The following is a 17486-nucleotide window of genomic DNA, read 5'->3' as shown; positions in this document are numbered from 1 at the left end:
ACACATGTGCACATCCCAAATCCAAGCCCCTCACACCCAAGGGAAGGCTGGGCGCCACGACCTGCTTCACCGGTTTCACACCAGTGGCTTCTCTGGCTCCCCATGGCCTACATCAATGCTGCTCCCTTCCTGCTAGGAGTTCCCCCACTAGCCATGCTCATCCCTACTGTTCCTTCCCCATTCCCCAGTACCAGCAGCCCTCAATCTCTCCCTCCCTCAGAACGAGATCCCCTTCTGTGTTTCCTTCTCCTGTCTCCTATGTGGCTGGTCAGGACAAGCCTCAGTAACTCCCTCACTGCTGAAAGATGTGGAAGATGTGTCTGGGGCACAGCTCTCTCGACAACAAGGAAGGACAGCTGCTCTCAATTGACCTGGGTTATGAGATTCATAGCCACTGACCTCTGGCAGCCTTGGGGTCTCTGGAAAAGGCAGACACACATGTCCCCCATGTGTCTTCTCCACATGAATCTCGTTCTGTGCATATTTGTGTGTCGTAGAGAATCAGTAAGCACAAGTGACACCTGTTGTGCTCACCTCACCTTTTCTGAGCAGGAACCACAAGCAGCCCTTCACAAGAAAGACTCTGACAGGAAGACAAGCGTGAGTCTTAACTGACATCCAGGGGTGCCTCGGTGGCCCAGTCTGTAGGGCGGCCAGCTCTTAATTTGAACCCCACGGGAACTCCACTTGAGGATCTTGGCCCCTCCCCATGTGTACGCACAAGCATGCACTAGTGCTCTCTCAAATAAATAAATCTTAAAAACAAAACAAAACCAAAACCAACAAAAAAAACAAAAAAAAACAACCTGACTTCCAAGTGAACTTGTAAAGTGGGTATTCTCTGTAGACTTGTTTCATACAAATTATATGTAAAAACTTAATAAATTTCAACTTCTTTAACAGTTTGAGTATTGAGTTCAACAGTCCCCTTTCAGAAGTAGAAACTTTCAAGGGAAAAATAATTTGAGACCAAGTTACATTTTCATATCCACCAAAAACATAGTAAGGCTCAACTGAACTACACACTACCTTGCTTACCCACTAAGAGTTAAGGAAAACATCAGCATCAATATATCCAGTGACCACCATTCACAACTGCTAAATATAACAAATATTTTTGACATACAGATTAAAACACAAACTTGGGGCAAAGGAGAACAAATGACCCACAGATTTCCTTCCCACATCCCGCCAAATCTCACACACCAGACAAGATAGCTTCACTAACCCTTAGGAAACTACCTACCAGGTTAGTTAGTTTCCTAGGTAGATGGAAGCTTATTTTTATTTTTTAAAGAGATTTTATTTTGGGGGGCACATGGGTGGCTCAGTGGTTGAGCATCTGCCTTTGGCTCAGGTCGTGATCCCAGGATCCTGAGATCGAGTCCCACATTGGGCTCCCCACAGGGAGCTTGCTTCTCCCTCTGCCTATGTCTCTGCCTCTCTGTATATCTCTCTCATGATAAATAAAATCTTAATTTCTTTGGGGGGGGGCACCTGGGTGGCTCAGTCACTTAAGCATCTGCCCTCAGCTTAGGTCATGATCCCGAGGTCCTGGGGTCAAGCCCCATGTCAGGCTCCCCACGCAGTGGGGAGCCTGCATCTCCCTCTCCCATTCCCCTCACTTGGGCTCACTGGCTCTGTTAAATCAATCAACCAATCAATCCTTTAAAGAAAAAAGATTTCATATTTAAGTAATCTTTACATCCAACATGAGGCCCAAATCTAAAACCCCGAGATCAAGAGTTGTATGTTCCACCAATTGAGCTGGCCAAGTGCCTCTGGAAGCTTATTTTTAAAATACAGAGCCACGTATTTTTAAAGCACCTCCCACAGTCAGTAATCACTGGTGGGAAAGCACAGGTGGGAAAGTGCAGGCAGGGGTGAGCAAGCTCAGCCAGGTCACAGGAGGCTATTGTCAGTGTCTGGGGAGAAGCCACAGTGACTCCCAGGGCTCCTGCATCTACACAGAGGATAAAGCTCAGCTGCAGAGGAGCTTTCTAACTCAAAGTAGTTTGAAGGTGGTTTTAAGATGGAAGACTCATGGTTTTTCCTCCTTTGTTTGAAAATGTAGTTTAGGGGATGCCTGGTTGGCTCAGTTGGTAAAGCATCTGCCTTCAGCTCGGGTCATGATTTCAGGATCCTGGGATCAAGCTCCATGTAGCGTACCCTGCTCAGTGGGGAGTTTGCTTCTCCTTCTCTCTCTGCCCCTCCTCCCCAGCTCAAGCTCTCTCCCAAATAAATAAATAAAATCTTTGGGAAAAAAAAAAAAAAGAAAATGTAGTTTAAAAACACTTCACAAGGAAAAATGTCTTATCCACTCATCCCCACTAACAGACATTCACTAAACCACTACTAAGAGCCCATCCTACCTGAGCCCTGGAGACTAGAAGGAGAAAAGGCAACAGCAGCTGGGTGGACACCAGGAGGCAGAGAAGGGATTTGCAAGAAGAGAACTGACTGGCAATTCTTAGATCCCTCCAGATGTTTCTTTATCTGTCTTATCTTTATCTCTTCAAGAAGGATAAAATGCAAATTAAGCAAGGATTTCAAACAAAAGAGCTTGGGAAGTCTGAGGGTGGACTCAGGGTTGGTGTGAGGAGAAAGTCTTTCACCTTGAGAGGAAGGCCACAGCTCTGCACCAGAGCCAAGGATTCAAAGCTGTGGGCCTACACTCCCCCTATCTGAGCAAGGCAAGTAGGTTCTTAAAACATGTTTTGGTTCTTAAGGGTCACACTGAGGAAGAATCTAATTCTGTGATACCACTAGAATAAATATCCAAAAGTTTAATCATTAGTTAGTTACTAAGCTGTTTAAACCTTTTGTGTATGAACTAGTAGTCTGGGCCTTGGATAGACAGACAAGTCGCAAGCACAAGTGAAGAGTTAACATGGAACTGTTGGAACTTGCACTCCACAGGGCCGATCTCAGCTTTGCTCCTCACTGGCTGGCTGACCTTGACAAGTTACATCTGTCACCACTCTGTGGCTCAGACTCCACCTCACAGCCAGGGATAAGGAGAACTAGAGTTCTCAGGCTTGCTGTGAGGATTTTAATATACATACATATATATGTGTATATATGTATGTTTATTCATTTGAGAGAGAGAAACAGAGATAAAGTGAACGAGCAGGAGAAACTCTGCTGAGTACGGACTTCCATTTGGGGCTCGATCACACCACCCCAAGATCATAACCTGAGCTGAAACCAAGAGTCAGATGGATGCTCAACCAATTGTGCCATCCAGGGCCCTTTACTGTGAAGATTTAACAAGTTAATCTATGCAAAGCCCACCAACCAGCCAACTCAGAGGGTGCGCAATAGAAGCGCTTTTATGATTAAATAACACAGAAGACACAAAGGTTTCCCGTCCAAGGGTCATCAGATCATAAAATAGGCCTTTTGAGACAACAAATGAAGCCTATCCCCTTCCCACTTATGGTTTATGTGTCTGAGTAAAACAGAATCAAATACATACTGTATTAGGAGGTCAAATTCTAACTCTGGCAGATAAAATGATACAGGAAGGGTGAACCCCCTAACCACCATGAGAGAAGCTATGATCAAAATCAGGCCCTTCTATGGTCAAGATGCTGCCACACAGCCTAAGGCTCCAGCTAGCAACTTCTCCCTGGGAAAGGATCCCAAACTCAAAAAGCTAAGTGGTCTTTAAATGCTGCCTGGGCAGAGTGTGCTCTGGAGCTCTGAAAGACTGCAAGACAGGTATAGCCAACACACCCCACAGTGGGAACACCTTTCTCTGGACTTCTGTGTTTGCAAGGGTGGGAAGCTGCCATCAATCAGACCAGCTCATCCCAAAGGAACGCTGTTCTCACATCAACTGGCTGCACTGGCAAAGAACATTTCTGGAAGAAACTCCTCTCACCCCAAGAGATTCCATCAAGCCAGGCCCAGCAACCACTACTGACTCCCTAACACCCCTGAATTCCACCATGAAGAACTGTGGTGGAGTAGCAAAATCAAGGACCCAAGTTCTAGATTTGAGACTTAGCTGAAACCAGGGTAACCATGGGTAAGCCATACTCTCTGAACCATAACTGACTCTTCTAAAAAACAAGGTTGATAACATCAACCCAGCCCCTGAGGGCTGCTGAGTGCCTGCAACAGACAAGAGCAGGAAGCACTTTGGGAGGTGTGTCCCGGCTCACAGGGCAGAGTGGGCGTGGCAGGAGGGGATGCTTAAGCTGGGGTGCTTGTCTTGCCACATGCTCTGCAGGCCACATAGGTCTTCAATCGCACACAGTCAGGGAGCTGGCCGACACAAGACAAGTGGCCACCAACACTCTGGTGCAGCACCACATAAAGCAAAATGCAGCTTCTCCTAACCGAAGTTGGAACCACACTCACCAGCTGAAGCTCCAGGGGGTCAGCTGGCTGAATTTAAAAGAAGACCAGAGGAAGACTGTTTCTACTGTTCCATGGAACAGAGCAGAGAAAGGGCAAGCATGAAGGGAGAAGCATTCAGTGGGTGATGCCTGAGGATGGCCACATCACCTGTCTTCCCACTGTGTCCCCTGTACCCTCTGGAGCCCATCACCGAGCAAGAAACAGGAGAGGCAAGAAGCAGAACACAAGGTGGGGACCGCCAGCCGCCTGAGGTCCAGTGCTCAGGCCTGACAGAGGGCAGCACTCAGCAAACACCATCTCTGAACGTCACTGTCCTGCATCCTCACTGTTGACTCTGTACACATGTCACCACATACACTGTGATACCCTGAAAGTACAGTCTGCATGAACAAAGGAGCTCTGCTTACTTCTTGCATTTTGGAAATGTCTAAAAGTATCCTTCACACACCATTAAGTTGATTAATGTGAACATGAGGATGCCAGGTACCCTTGGACCTGATTATAATCAGGAGGGCCACTCAAGGGCTCCTAAGAACTTAGCAAAACCCTATGTTTAATGCAGGGTGGTGGGCACATGTGAACCTGTTCACGTGTTCATTCTTTAAATTCTCCATATAAAGGACACCTGGGTGGCTCACTGGTTGAGTGTCTGTCTCTGGCTCAGGTCGTGATCTCAGGTTCCTGGGATTGAGTTGTGCATCAAGCTCCTTGCATGGAGCCTGCTTCTCCCTCTGCCTAGGTCTCTGCCTCTCTCTCTGTGTCTCTCATGAATAAATAAATAAATAAAATCTTTAAACAAATAAATTCTCCATATAATTATATACACCCCTTACAGATACTTTAAATACTATTAAGATAAAATTATTAAAATGCCATTTTTTCTCTAATTCTAAAAATATTATTTATTAAGTGCTTACTGTTTGTTACACATTCCTCTCAGCATTTTATATATATTATCATGGTTAGTCCTCAAAACAACTCTCAGCATCTCAGCATCCTTTTTTTTTTTTTCTACAGCTGGGGACACTGAGGCACAAGGCAGGTCCTTGGCCACAGTCCCACACCCAGCAGTGAAGCCACAGTCAAACTCCACCCCAGTTAGCAGAGGGTGTCTCAGATGCTGATAGTGTGTATCATGTAGGTTATGGAGAAGTGTGTCCCTAACCTGGCAAGCTCTTTGTGGGGTGCATTTAATAATCACTACCAAATCACATCTTAGACTCACACTCTCTGCCCTCGCAAATTCATCTACGTAGAACTTAGCTCAAAGAGTCAGAAATTCAGACTAAAATGCACATTACAAAAACATTCATTAAGGGGCACCTAGGTGGTTCAGTGGGTTAAGTGGCTGCCTTCGGTTCAGGTCCTGATCCCAGGGTCCCAGGATCCAGCTCCACATCAAGCTCCCTGCTCAGTGGGAAGCCTGTTTCTCCTCTGCCTGCCACTCCCCCTGCTTGTGCGCTTGTGTGTGGCTCACTCTCTCAAATAAAACAAAAAAAAGGAAAAGTTTAAGCTGAATGTTAGGTAAAAACAGCAGGTCAAAACCGAGTCAGGTTCCAACGGGGGTCCCAATTTAGTTAGCAAACAAAAGACAGGGAACAATGAGGACTGCTGGGCCGTTGGGCAAAAAACAGACAGATCTTCCAGTGGGCTCCCCTTAACTATTAATCTTGTTAGCTGCCAAGGACAAAGTCCGACCTGGGCAGGGTCAGCATGGACGCACAGGGGCTCCCAGCAGGTAGGGATCTCAAGAGGCCTTCTGAGTGGCTCACTCACCACAGGAGACCCTAAGTCCTCCATGGACACTGGTGAGATCACATGGGACCAACAGACCTTTTGAACTTCCAGGGTCACCAGCTCACTCATTCACAAGGACTAACAATGTGTGATGAGTACTTGCTAACGAGATGAATAAGCTAGTATCTTTCAGACACAGATCCTCTGGGTGGCATGGAAATCATTAACTACCAGTAGGGGCCCAGGACGGAAATCCTATTTCTGCTTTTCAATCCTGTCATCCTGGAGCTATATCAGAAAAACAGCAACATTTCAAAGACAATTAATCCATATACTTCAGATTTCATTTCACAGCCAAATAACCCTTGGACAAAATCTAAGATGAATATACATTAAAAGCTTTACTAAGTAAAATCTATTAGAAAACAAGAACAACACACTCTTGCCTTCTGTTTTGCTCAAATTAATAATTTAACATATTAAAGTTGACAACTAAGAAATACTGGGTTTCTAATCTGAAACCACATTAATTATATACACCACTTAAACATGAACCTCTCACTGGGAATTAAATTCATTCAGCAAATGTCTTCCCAACAATCTAGTCTGGAAATCTGAGTGATACCTAACTTGAATCAAAAGGTTACCTCATGCAACCTGCTGCACTGCACTAAGGCCAGCAGATCTTGCTTCCTGTGCTACCCACGGGAGCCAAACCCTGGCAGCCCCTCTTTCCCAGTCTCTAGCTTCTGACCCCAGCTCCTTAGAGGGAACTGCCCATGACTTCCAAGACTCAATAGTCAAAAATTAAAATCTCATGCACAGGCACTTCCAATGAAATGAGGACCTTTTTCTGGGGTTCCAGACCTACCATTCCCTCTCCTCTGGTCCTCTCTGCTGGACGGGGGCCCCTCAGTGCTTCCCACCCTTGTGACAGCTACAGCTGCCTGCCCCTTACCTTTTCCTTCCTGATGATGAGTCTCTAATTGTGCCCTCTCCTCCTCCTCCTGTGTCCTTCCATCTCAACGTGGACAGCACTGCACTCCTGTCCTTGCTGGCCCATGGCTCCCGGACCCGTAAGGGAACAGCATCTATCCTGGCAAGGTGCAAGATTCTAGGGAGCAGTAAAGGGACTGATGGGAACTTCCCACAGTTTCTTAAAATATTCTGGTTTTATCTTCCATCAGTGTTTCCCACACATAAACATACAATCACAGCGATATGGATAACTGTTCTAGTAACCCTAACAGATTATCCTGTAAAAAAAATACCAAATTAATGTGTTCACATTTTTGCTTTTAATCCCCTCAAAGTTCTCTCTCCTTGAAATAAGAAAACAAAAACAAAAACAAAAACAAAAACCAGCCCCCAGAATGCCACCAGCCACATGAATAAATGTCATCTGGCAGGAACACCCCTCCAACAGCGAACACTTGTGTGGTTTGCGACAGCAGAAAAGAGAGCGATTTCTAAAGGAGGATGCCACCACTCCTGACACCTGAAAAGGTGCCAAAAGCAGCTGTTTTGCCTTCCTGGGCTCCATATCTGCAAATTTTGAATAAAGAGTTTCTTACTGGGAATAGTGGCCAACTGAAACACAGAAAGACTGTCCCAGTGTTAAGGGCTAACGCCCCCAGGAGAACTTCACAACACCATCAGCATGCAGAGAAAGATCTATTTTGTCTAGCATGACATTCAGCCACATCTCCTCCCAACAATCAATTTAGAGGCAGAAAAGGAGGATGAGGGCAGGAAGCTGAGCAGGCAGGCCCGTCTGTATTTGGCCTTGTCTTAGCCTTCAGGCCAGTCAGAGCCCCGTTGTGGCCCACCGACACCTTAGGGCACATCTGCCCCTTGCCAGGAGCCACCACCATTATTTTGTCCAGAATGTTCTCCCCTTACACTTGTACCCTGCTCTTTCTTCTTAACAATTCCTACCTCAAAAACAACAACAACAACAAAAAACAATTCCTACATCTGTAATGGTCTCATACCTACTGTGGTTATATGGAAAGGAGGCTGGAGAGGCAAATGTGTAGATGGGAGAGAAAATAAACCAAATTCATCTCAGATTTTCCTGAGATGCTTATCATCTGAGTTCCAGGCTAGAAAAAACTCCAGACTCTGCTCAGGGGGTTCAATCTAAAAGCCCCTAGTAACAGCCCACAAGTTCATCTGTGACTCAAGGCAAAGGTCTTCAGACAATCAACAAGTACTGTAGCTTCAACAGAAAGGAAGAAAGCTAAAAAGAATGAATAAAAGCTAACCACTTACTTTCACAAAGGTCAGGTGACAACTCCAGCCTCCTGCCTGCAAAGAAAGGACCTAAGCAGACTGTGGCAAATGCCCACTGGATCACTAGCTGCAAATACTCCAGGGCCTGATCCTGGAGACCTGGGATCGAGTCCCACGTCAGGCTTCCTGAATGGAACCTGCTTCTCCCTCTACCTGTGTCTCTGCCTCTGCCTCTCTCTCATGAATAAATAAATAAAATCTTTAAAAAATGAAAGAAAGAAATGCAAGGAAAGACTGAGAGTATGTGCTCGAACAAAGAAGAGCAAGGAGACATGATGATAACTGACTGTGGCTCCCAGAAGGAGCCTTAGGGGTTAACTGAGGGAGCCCCAACCATGGCTGTGTTTGGTTCAGAGCATGGTGCCCACACACATTCCTTAGTTTTGATAGATATGGCATGGCTGCATAGATGTTAACACCAGGGGAAATAGGAGTGACAGGTCTTATAGAAACTCTGTGCGGTCTTGCAACTTTTCTGTACCTCTAGAATTATTCCAAAATAGAATTTACTTTATTCATTTTATTTTATTCTATTTTTAAGTCCTTTCTACACCCACAGTGGGGCTTGAACTGACAACCCCAAGTCATGCGATCAAGAGTCGCACGCTCCAACTGAGCCAGCCAGGCACCCCAAGTTTATTTTTATTTTTATTTTTTTTTAAATTTTTATTTATTTATGATAGTCACACACAGAGAGAGAGAGAAGCAGAGACATAGGCAGAGGGAGAAGCAGGCTCCATGCACCAGGAGCCCGACGTGGGATTCGATCCCGGGTCTCCAGGATCACGCCCCCGGCCAAAGGCAGGCGCTAAACCGCTGCGCCACCCAGGGATCCCCCAAGTTTATTTTTAAAATGCTTGTTTGGGCAGCCCGGGTGGCTCAGTGGTTTAGCGCCGACTTTGGCCCAGGACTTGATTCTGTAAACCTGGGAATGAGTCCCGTGTCAGGCTCCCTGCTTGGAGCCTGCTTCTTTCTCTGCCTGTGTCTCTGCCTCTCTCTCTCTCTCTCTGTCTCTCATGAATAAATAAAATCTTAAAAAAATAAAATAAAATAAAAATATGTTTGTTTGGAGTCTACTTTGATAGCTTCAAGCAAACTCAAAGGATTTGGAAACATCCCGTCATTTAAAAACTTGACTCAGGATCAGTGCTCAACACTAATTTGAAAAATGTAGGTAGGGCTACTAAGGAAAGTAATACACTTAAAAGAAAGAAAGAAAGAAAAAAAAAACCTAACAGAAAAAGCTTAGAATACATTTCCTAATACCACCACCTTCTTCAGCTTGCATGGCCCAAAAGCCTTCTGTTTTTGGAAGCAGAGGTTTCTTAACACTAGAAACAGCACTCCCCCCTCAAACTTCCTCCACACCCGGCTGTGCCCTCCACCACCACCACCACTCCACCCTCTGGGCTGCCCAGCCAGGAAAGCCCCGGTACAGTGCACCTGGGCCAGGTTCCCCTGCACTCTTCTCTGGAGCAGCCCCACAGAGGCTTGCAGGACAATGCCCTCCTCTGGGGGCACCAACCTCTCAGCCCCTGGGGTAGGACTGTGGTTGGTGGGGCTCACAGGGGCAGGGAGTGTGTGCAGGCTGTCCTCCACCCACTGAGCTGCCATCTCTCACGCAAGGATTCCTTCAGGCCGGGAGCATGGAGCCCTGGTTCTGTCTGTGTCTCTATGACGAGCACACCCTCACCCCCTTCCACTCCAGAGACAAAAAACACAATGCCAGCAGCTTCTGGGAGAAGAGTTTTCTAAGATATTTAAAAAAAAAAAGGGGGGGGGCATTTAGATTATGAGTTTTGTTTTCTTTTTTAGGAATGAGAATAAGGGCAGCCTGGGTGGCTTAGCGGTTTAGCACCGCCTTCAGCCCAGGGCCTGATCCTGGAGACCCCAGATCGAGTCCCATGTCAGGCTCCCTGCATGGAGCCTGCTTCTCCCTCTGCCTGTGTCTCTGCCTCTCTCTCTCTCTCTCTCTCTCTCTCAGTGTCTCTCATGAATAAATAAAATCTTAAAAAAAAATGAGAATAAAATGCATTCACAAATAAAATCTATATTTAGATACACATTTTTAAAGCTGTATATCTGATAATAACCAGCTACGTACATACCATCAGTTGAAGACTGTAATTTTGACCAATGAAAAAACCCCATGAAAGAAAAATGCCAAACTGCAGGAAAAAAAAAAAAAAAAAAAAACAATTAACAATGGAAAAACCAGGCACTAAACGCTGAGCTTCAGAGATCACGCACTGAGGGAACAGATTATTCTCTCAGTCTCCTGTCCAGCCTAAATCATGGGCCATTCCAAGAGGAAAAAATGCAGAACAGCTCAGTGCTCACCCTCAAGGAAGGAAGCCAGTTAATAATGACAAGAGCCCGGAAATGAGCAGTTATCAAGCTTCTTAGATTTCTAAGTAAGTAGCTTGCGACCTTACCTGCCCCCCAGGGTCTGGTTGCTGTGACTCTAGATCAGACCTTCCTAAGAACGGAGCTGAGCAGAGCCAGTGTCCAGCAATTTTCCCAAAGAATGGGCTGGTCCCATCATTTCCCAAAGGAGAAATCCATGCAGCACCGCTTAGCGGCCAGCATTGGCACATGCTGGGTCTCATGTTCTTGTCACTCCTAACCTCCTCCTAGGTTGGTGGCTCTCGCACTCCCTGAGCATGGTGAATCAAAGGTGCGTAGGTCCATGGTGGGAACCTCTAAGACAAGGTGGGCTGCTTGGACACCCCCCCAGGACCACCAGCCACACAACCGTCCAAGGGTAGCACTTTGTGCACCTGCAGCCACAGCTGTGATGCTGGATGTGGCTGCACCCAACCACAGAGCACGTGCCCCTTTTAGGACATGACACTTTTAAAAATTAGAGCAAAGTCGAGGCCTGGAGAAAGCCCTCATGGACCCTGCCCAAAGCAGCAGAGAGCTGTGCCATTCCTGTAAGGTCCCTACATCATATAGAAAGAGCACCTTGGCTTCTAGTCAGAGGGACTATTAGGGTGATCCTCATCCTCAGTTAGGGATCTTTAAGAAAACAGTCCTCCTGATGGGAAAGCAACTGCCTTGGGAGTAGCCGCCTCTCCTGCAGAGTCCACATCACCAACGCTGGCTCTTCTACAGGCTTGGCACTCAGCGTCTGGCTACGTGAGGAAAGGGGTTCACAGCAGGCCTCACCCACTATGGCGGCAGTGCCAACACGAAAGCTTCAGTTCAAACACTATATGCTTGACACTAACGGTTTGCTTATCCAGATTTAACCCAATAACTGGGCGCCAAAACCCTCCAGAAGAGCTGTAGTACAAAAATAAATCAGTACCTTTGAAACACAGCCTTTCAAGGGTCAGGTAAATGATACAATATGCATATAGAAAAAGCAATATCCCTTTCTAAATTGTATTTCCTTAAAGAATGAAAGAGTAGGACGTGAATCTATGTTTAACCACTTGACTCCTTCCTAGTTTGGAATGCTTTCATATTGGGTATTAAATAGGCAACAAACAGTTGATGATGAAACCCTCTCCCCTCAAGCATGTATACCTCTAAATGCAAGGGAATCAGAATGTAGATGTAGGAATCAGACGTGTTTTTGGTTAACAAATAGCAATGATGGTAAGATAGGTATGTGACAAATACACCACAGGAAGCCCAGATATGAGAACCATGAGGAGAAAGCATGAAAAAAATAAGAGAAGTCATCTAGAGATTCAAGGTTTTAAAAAAGATAAGGACATAAGACGCAGGACCTGTTCCAGAGCTGACTATATAACAAAACCTGTTGCAGACCAAAGTGGCAGCGGGCGGGGGGGGGGGGGGACGACATGGCACTCAAAGAAGCTGATTGGTCAGAAAAGGCTTCACAGCACCAGGGGCTAGTTTCCACTGAGGGGAGTTTCTTCAGGCAAAGAGGAAGAGCCTAAAGAGGAGAACCAGGCAGCCCAGAACATCCTGGACACTATTCTGGGAAGTGAGGGCACCAAGGCAGGAGTATCTGAGAAGGGACCCTCATCACAGAGGAGCAAAGTGAGAGGCCATAAGAAGCTGGGGGATGTCCCAGGAATGCTGGAACTGCGGCGCCCTTCCAGCAAGCGCTCACTTCTCGGTGACCAGCAAAGGGGGAACTGGGAAGAAAGCTTGTTGTGTTTTGAGCCCCGCCAGGGGAGAGTGTATGATGAGAGCACAGTGCAGCCATCCCCCAGGTGGAATCACTTCCTTCACTGCATGGCAGCATCCACAGCCAGGCCACAACGGGGTCCATGTACCTGCTTTACACGGGGTTCAAGAGCAAGGTCTCCAAGGGATAAGGCCCTCCCCTCCAGGGGTTGGGGCAGAGTTCCCAGGTCCACTGCAGGCCCTGTGCTCCCCATCTCTCAGAAACTGGACAGAGAGAGAAAGGTTAACTCCAAGCCCCTTTCCTTGCAGGTCACCACTGCAGGTCAAAGCACTTCACAAGAATTTTTTTTTTTTTTTTAAGAATTTCTATAAGACTGGAAGCGTCCCTGCTAATCTTATCAGCCACCTCTGACAGCATCCGATATACAGCTGTCGCTTTGAGATACAACTCCCACTGCAGTACAATTAATTCCAAAAGAGAAAAACAGGTTGAAGAATGAGACTTTAACAATGAATTCATTGTAACAGCTAAGCTCTCAGCTGGGTGAATTCTGACTCAAATATTGCCGAGATGTACGAGATGCACACACACAGCCGTCTGCACGCGCCCTCTCATCAGCCTTCTCCAACAGGGGCAGACCTGCCACCAGCTCCACAAACATGCAGAAGGCACAGACCTCAGGACGAACCTCCCTGGCATCCAGACATACCTTCACATCTAGCCTTTAAACACTTCACTTCCTGAAGACTGCAAGCTGATTCAAAGCACAGCGGCTGGTGCAGAGGGCAGGCCATCCTGCCTGTGAGGCAGAGGTCGCTAGGCCACCAGAACTAGGTGTCCGCCTTTATCGGGCCCCTGGACAACACTCCAAATGAAATGTTTGTTCCTCCGTGGGCTGCGCACCGAGGCCAGGGCTGCTAATGTAGGGCACGTCCCATCTCTTCTATACAGAGTTTGCAGTCCTGTCAGGTCTACTTATGTGGGCTTTTATGCAACCCAACTATTTAAACAGAAATCTGAATCAGTTGCCCTAGGGATGAGGGATTTCAAATCCCGATGAGGGATTTGAAAGCCACAAACCTAGATCCTGTGTAACAAACTACCTCTCTTAACACATTCAAAATGACTTGGAAAAAAAAATGACTTGGAATTTCTTGGAATAAAAATTAAGATTAAAATCAGGAAAATCTTCTACAATAAAGAGATGAAAACACACTTTCTGCAATTATATGATTGCAGCCAGTCAAGCACTGAAAACAGAACATCGTGAACCTGAAAAAGGCCTTTCTCATCTAAGACACCATCATCAGAAGGTACTCCCCTTACTCTTGGAAAAAATGCACTCTGTCTGTTGATTCAGCTAGAGACTGGATACACAACTGGTTCTTGATATTCAAATAATTTTTTAAAGAGTCTGATACCAAACACGACCCAGTTACAGAAGGCGGCACTGCTGAACAAGCCTGAACAATACATGTCCAAAACTTCATTTCCACACCAGCACTTCCTCCACTGGTGATTTGCCCTTTGAACCTGCCTTCAAAACAACTGCACTCCTTCCCCCTATGGCCCGCTGTCATCCAAAGGGCAGGCACAGAGCTTGCACACATCGGCCCTAGTTCTCACACCTGCCTAGGGAGTCATTTCTGCAGCCAAGGTTCCTCAGCAGCGCATAGGGTTCCTGCAAAGTCCATTTCCCTAGAAGACACTCCTCAGGAAAGGACAAAGCATAGTGCAGGAACGGTTCTCCACACTCCAACTCAGAGAGGACTGAGCTTACTCACCCCGATTCTGCAGCAATTCCCTGTTACCACATCTTTGCCCTAAATGCACCCAAACCCCAGGCAGCTCAGGAGACAAGAGCATAGAGTGAAAAGGATGCACACCCAGGGATCCCTGGGTGGCGCAGCGGTTTGGCGCCTGCCTTTGGCCCAGGGCGCGATCCTGGAGACCCGGGATCGAATCCCACATCGGGCTCCCGGTGCATGGAGCCTGCTTCTCCCTCTGACTGTGTCTCTGCCTCTCTCTCTCTCTGTGACTATCTTAAATAAATAAAAATTTAAAAAAAAAAAAAAAAAAGGATGCACACCCAGGAGCTGCCTTTTCTTCCTCATCCAAGCTGTGCTAAAGGCAGCCCGGAGGCTAGACTGAAGAGCTGTCCAAGGCCTCTCTGTAGGCCCCACAGCTACACAGGCTGCTGCTGGGATCCTTCCCACAAAATACTTGTCAGAGAACAGCACAAACCTACACTTCCACCTCTTAGTACAGGGGCCACGCCTCTACAGGCGGAACTGCTATAGGGTTATCACAGGTACAGAAACACATCACATCAAGCAAGACCGAGGAGGAGGAGCGGCCCAAAAAGGAGTGTGGAAACCCACTTTTTTTCATGTTCCCCACTTTCCCAGCTGCCTTCTCGCAAAAGGAGGCAGCCACCCTTGCAAAAGCTAGAGTGGCCCTCCCTAGAGCGTGCAGAGAGCCACTCTGTCTCATCTCCCATTTTACCTTTCCCGAAATCTCTGCACAGTTCTTGTTTCCCAAAGGGAGGATTCCTAGCCTCACCCATTCAGAATATCAGCCCTCAAATACAGATGAAGCAGAGCCTCTTTCCAAACAGCTGCTTTCTGACAGCGTGAGGCTGAAACAGGCTTCAGGGGTCACAGAGTTCAGCCATCTGCCCAAAGAAATAAATAAGCGTGCTGTCCTTCCATGTGAAGACGTCCCTCCTGCCTCTAGCACGGCACAGTCAGGACCCTTCAGGCAAAACTCCCAGGAAAGACATTCTGGGCAGTGCCGTGCTGAGCTGCCCAGCAGACCCTCCCTCAGGGCACTCCCCACGTGAGGGCAGAGCAGTGCCAGGCCTCTGCTGTCACTCAGACGTGGGTTCACACTGCATTCCATTTACCAGGCAGATGTTTAACCTCCCTGCATCCCAGTTTCCATACCTGTAAAATGGGAAGGACACCTACCTCACACAACACTGTTAACAAAAATCAAGCAACACTCGCTGAGCTATCTGGAAAAGTGCCTGCTTTTAAAATAAATGCTCAAGAATTGGTACCTACAGCCTTTGGCCCACCTGAGGATCAAAGCGCGGTAGGCCACTTTCAGACCTAATTTGGATTGCTCCCCCTGTTGGCTGCACATGCTTACAGAAACCGGGAAATTTAATCACCAGGTCAGGGGCTTCTCCACACATCACCACCTTAAACATCTAGACGCAAACTCCCTTGAACCATGCAAAGTTATCTGTCCTCAGGTGAACAGCCAATATTGGGAGGACGTCTCTGCCATTTTTGAGGGGGAACGTGGCATATTCTCACACTGTGGGTAGAGGAGGGTGGGGATCCAGCTGTAGACACAAAACCCTTATTCCTCTCACTTCCCGATAGGGAGGTCTCTCCTTTTTGCACAACTCATTTTCTCTCACTGGATTCCAACATTTTTGCACTAAAAAGATGACTTATGCAAAGAAAACCCCAGATGTCCAACGCCCATTGCGTGCAACAACCGAGACCACGAGGAAATGTGCTCTTTGCCTCTTGCCACGACCTCCACCAAAGTACACCCCTTGCGCTGCAACAACACCGCTGTATGAAAAGTTCGTTTTATACACTTCCACGATTGTCGTCACCCCCGGCCTCCATTGAGGCTCGCCAAGAGGCCCAATGCGTGTTTTTGCCTGTTAGCCCAGACACCCCAGGGTACAGCCACATGTTGCAACAGTCAAAGACGGCCCCGTCGCCTTTCACCATTTTTCTCAAGCGAACAGGTCCTCCTCTCAGACTCTGGATCGTCACCCATCTCTACAGCATTCTTAGCCTGAAGTCCATGGACGCGATGCAGAAGGTTCAAGACCCTGCTAAAGTAATTACAAAACGCGAGTAACTCAGTGTTTTCCTCTGGAGAGAATTTACACCTTCCATCAGATTCTCAGAGGCGTTCCAGACTCCCCAAAAGGATTAAGAACTGCTGCCACAACGCTGTATATGCTGAAAAAATGAGTCAGGTGAGTTTCCAGGGCCTTCGCTCACTTAAGTGATTCTGATTTGCCTTCTGAACCGAGTTCTGCAAGCTGCGCAGGCATCCTCCCATCACCCACTCTCATAGTCGCGCCCGAGGTATGAATCCCGAAACCACCTTCCCGACTCCAAAAATCAAACACAGTGGAAACATCAAAACACCAAGGATACTTTTAGCAACGGAGAAAAAAAAAAATAAAACAACAGGGAAACACTAGCGATACTTTTAAGCAAAATACTCCACCCCACAAGCGCTTTTCTTCCTCCTCCTCCTCCTCCTCCTCCTCCTCCTCCTCCTCCCCTGCAATCCCTCCTCCCTGTCACGATCGTTCTGCCCTCCGTAGCAGCTTCCGACCTCCCGACCTCCCCGGGGCTTCCCACACTTGATGCCTGCGCTGGAGAAGAGCCCCGAGGCAGGAAAAGCACGCAGGGCCGCCCCGCCGGGCCGCGGACGGAGTCGCCAGCTTCCCCTCCGACCGTGAATGGAGGGGGGGGGGCGGCCTGGAGCATCAGGTGCTCCGAGCCAGAGCGCGTCCCTCCCGCTTCGCGGCGGCGGAGGCACCGGGACGCCCTTCCAGGGGGAGGCCCGGGGCGGGTCCTCCGCGGGCGGAGCGAAAGGTAAACCCGGGGGCTCGGCTCCAGGCCGCGGCGCTCCGAAAACAAACTTTCCAAGCACTTCCACCGCGACAGACCAGTGACACCTCCCCGGCCTCCCCCGCCCTCCGCGCGTCTGTCAGCGCCCCCGCCGGGCAGGCGCCCGCCGCGCCGGGGCCCGGGCTCCCCACCGCGGCCGAGCGGCGCCCTCACGGAGCCCGCGGTCCCCGGCCCGGCCGCCCGGCCGCAGGTGAGGCGCCGCCCGGCCCTGGGGACCCGGGGCCGCCTCGCCTCGCCGGGCCCCGGCGGCCGCCGCCGCGCTGGGCTGGCTGACCGGCCGGCGCGTCCGGGCGGCCGGCGCG

General features: G+C 48.2%; 1 protein-coding gene across 6 annotated transcripts in view; it reads right to left on the bottom strand.

The window, feature by feature from the left end:
- The window catches only part of PDPK1 (3-phosphoinositide dependent protein kinase 1), a 79385-nt gene that overhangs the window by 55256 nt on the left and 6643 nt on the right, over positions 1–17486 (bottom strand). The window contains exon 1 of one of the 6 annotated variants that reach the window (XM_072835404.1): positions 7064–7195. The exons of the other annotated variants lie outside the window; for them this stretch is intronic. The gene's annotated coding sequence lies outside the window, so the exon portion shown is untranslated. Of the gene's footprint in view, positions 1–7063; positions 7196–17486 lie in introns of those variants that run through there. 6 annotated transcript variants of the gene reach the window in all.

The sequence above is a fragment of the Canis lupus genome, chromosome 8 (genome assembly GCF_048164855.1).
Source record: "Canis lupus baileyi chromosome 8, mCanLup2.hap1, whole genome shotgun sequence".
NCBI classification, from domain to species: domain Eukaryota; kingdom Metazoa; phylum Chordata; class Mammalia; order Carnivora; family Canidae; genus Canis; species Canis lupus.
This window is presented reverse-complemented; position numbering and strand designations above follow the sequence as displayed.